Source organism: Alexandromys fortis, unplaced genomic scaffold, assembly GCF_014885135.2.
Source record: "Alexandromys fortis isolate MF-2015 unplaced genomic scaffold, M_Fortis_MF-2015_v1.1 scaffold_613, whole genome shotgun sequence".
Classification (NCBI taxonomy): domain Eukaryota; kingdom Metazoa; phylum Chordata; class Mammalia; order Rodentia; family Cricetidae; genus Alexandromys; species Alexandromys fortis.
Genome location: NW_026068479.1, coordinates 7,050 through 10,319, shown reverse-complemented (window position 1 = coordinate 10,319; position 3,270 = coordinate 7,050). Strand labels below are relative to the sequence as shown.

The 3,270-nt window shown below is 36.1% G+C and overlaps 1 long non-coding RNA gene across 1 annotated transcript in view; it reads right to left on the bottom strand.

Annotated features, from left to right (window-relative positions):
* LOC126495768 (uncharacterized) overlaps positions 1 to 1,167 on the bottom strand; it is an 8,986-nt gene extending 7,819 nt beyond the window's left edge. Inside the window, exon 1 of the long non-coding RNA XR_007590218.1 lies at positions 1,033 to 1,167. This is a non-coding gene — a long non-coding RNA (uncharacterized lncRNA). The remainder of the gene's footprint in view (positions 1 to 1,032) is intronic.
* Positions 1,168 to 3,270: the final 2,103 nt, after the last annotated feature.

The window sequence follows — 3,270 nt, the reverse complement described above, 5'->3', positions numbered from 1 at the left end:
AAATTTTTCTAAAGCCTTCAGATGAATCAATGAATTATTAATTTGAGATTTCTCCACATTTTTTATATATAGGCATATAGTGAGTTGAGTTTTATTCTTGAAATTGCCTTATGTTTTTTTCATTTTATTCACTTCTGGGAATCCATAAATGCTTAATTTTCATTCTTGTTTTTTTCTTTCCATGAATTTGATTCAGTAGTGTGTTGTTTAGATTCCATGAATTCATGTTCTTTTTTTGTTGATGTGGAATTTTAATACATAGTTGCCAGATTAAATGCAAACTGTAATTTCAATTTTCCTATATTTGCTGAGACTTGCTTTGGTTCTTTAGGTTATGAGTACTAGTCTAGACCCTTGTGTTTTTTATAGTCACTATTAAAAATTCTGCTGTTATTATGATGAGTCTGCCTTTGTATATGACATAATTTTTCTGGTTGTTTTTTAATATCATTTTGTTGCTGCTGTTGTTGTTGTTCTGAGCATGTAGCATTTTGATATGATGAAAGGTATAAATGTAGGCTTTTCTGTCTGGTCCTGCAGTCAATTTTAAATTAACCACTCAGGGGCCCAATATTAATTACAAATTGATGTATTGCTTAGATATATTACTAACTAGCTCTTACAACTTAAATTAACCCATTTCTATTCATCTATATTTTGCCACCTAACTTCCAGGCATTACCTGCTGTCTAGTACATCTTGTTGTTCCAATAGCTTGCTGGCATCTCCCCCTGAAATCTGCCCTTCTTCTCCCTGTATCTCTGCTTGGATGTCCAGACTGGCACTATCCTGCCTTTCTATAGACCAAATTATCTTCTTTATTAACGAATGGTAATAAAACATATTTACAATTTACAAATGGGTTATCTCATAGTAGAGGTCAGTTTTTTTTTCTAGTCATATCTGCTTGGTGTCTATATTTCTGTCAGATCTTCATAGGCACCTCTTACTTCAGGCTAAGAAAGTTTTTTTCCCCTATGATTTTGTTTCAAAAATCTTTTGCACCTTTGAACTGTGCCTCCCCTTCTGTACCTAGTTTTTATATGTTTGGTCTTTGTCATATGTCCGAGTTCCTACTTGTTTGGCTTTTGGGATTATTTGGATTAGATATTTTCTTTCACTAAATGATCTGACTCTTCTACCTTGCCTTCAGGACCTGACATTTTCTCTTCCACATGATCCAATCTATTGATGATATGATATTGTTTACTGATTTTTTTGTTTAAATTTTTAATTTTTCATTTTAAACATGATTTCATTTTAGCTTTTCTTCAGAGGTTCTATGTATTAAGTTCTGTTTTCATTTCTTGACTTTTTGTAACTTCATTCAACCATGTTTTGTGCTGTTCATTCTGGCATTTACATATACCCTCTCAGAGTTTTTTGGTTATTTTCAGTATTGCTATTTTGAGATCATTGTCTTGTACATCAGTTGAGTTGCTTTTCCTAGAGGACGTTATTCTGGAAATGCTAATTTTTCATGGGGACTTGGTACTTTGGTTATTTATGCTTGCCCATTTGTAGGGACCTATGTAGCCACAGTCAGGTGGTGAGTACTGTTTACTCATATGGAAATCTTGTCTCTAATCTTGTTGAGCAGGTGTTTGAAACTTCTGTTAATATATTTCAATTTGTAAGGTGGTAGGGCAGCTGCATGGCACTTAGGATTCAGTCCTTGGGCAATTCAGTGTTGATATTTGAATTAGGTATCAAAAGATGCCCTGCCTTGGCTCAAGCGAGGTGAGGATTGTCAGCTCAGGAACTGACCTTCTGCAATGTTAGAACTGCAGCTCTATATAGAAGGGAGGTCATGTCACACTTTCCTTTATGTTCTTAGTGCTTGGCCTTACCCCTATCAGTGGGTTGTATAAATAAGCAAGCTAAGCCAACCATGAGGGGCAGGCCAGTGGTCAGTGTCCTTCTGCAGGTCTGCAACAGTTTCTGTATCCAGGTTCCTTCCCTAGTTTTGCTCAGTGATGGAATGTGATGAGAAAGAATAAACTAATCATCTTTTTTCTACTCAAGTTGCTTTTGATCAGTGTTTTGTCATAGCAGCACAGACACCAACTAGGACAATGGGGTCCTGAGTATTATCTCTACCCATTTTATTATCAAAGGCAGAGGGTCCAAGAGCAGTGGGGCAGAGAAAAACTGGGGTGAGAAATTTTCATGATTTTTTTTTTAAACCTTTATATGCTCAACTGGTGCGAAGAATCAAGTTCTCATAACAGGTCTTCGATATCAGTCACTGGAGATTCTTCTATGGTATGGTAACAACTAGCTCAAAGGACATTTTACTTTTGTATTCAGTTAGGTACTAATTTCTGTCTTCTAAATAGACCCTTTATTTTAAATGTTGGGAGGGAGAAACAAATCCCTTAAGTGACATTGCCATCGATGTAGCTCTTTTCTTCCACACTGGACACCTTCCTGTGGACATTCTGACCACTAGTCATGGCATCTCAGATGGCTTTGGATTCCTGTACAATGTTATGACTCCTACACATATTTCTGCTATAAATAGTGCGAGTATTTCCTGCCTGAGTTCTTGCCTCTGAACTTTCTTTTTTTTTTTCAAAAAAAAAATCTATTTATTTATTTTGTATATCACCTTGCGTGCATGTGTGCTGCATGCCAGAAGAAGGTACCAGAAACTCATTATAGATGGTTGCACGTCACAATGTGTTTGCTGGGAATTGAACTCAGGCCCTCTGGAAGAACAGTCAATCCGTCCTCTTAACCACTGAGACATCTCTCCAGTCCCCTCAGTTTTCTTATACTAGTGTTCACGGTGCAAATTATTACCTTTTCTAAGTTCTCAAGACAAATCAAACACAGGTATTCTTTTCAGTTCCAAGCATAGTTCCCTACAAACTGTGGTCACACCTGGCAGGCAGATTGGCAGATAACAGAGTCTAGAGATAAATGGATCCTAAACTATTATTCATATCTTTCTAACTCCAAGACTCATGTATAGACAAGTTTCATCATATGAGATATATAGAAACTGAGTTATTTTACATTTGCATAAGCATTGAGAGTCATAAAAATTCATTTCTGACCTTTGCTTTTCTTCCTGCCTTATTTTTACAGAAGTTTCAAGCAGATCATTTAGCTATGACCTTTATAACTTACAGTGAATTTAGACATAATAACCTCTTCACAAGAGCTCATCAGGAATGTGAAACTATTGCTCTTAGCCTTATTAGCTGAATTACAACATATACTGAAATGTGTGATTTTATGTCTGTAGCACAGTGGGTAGCAGTA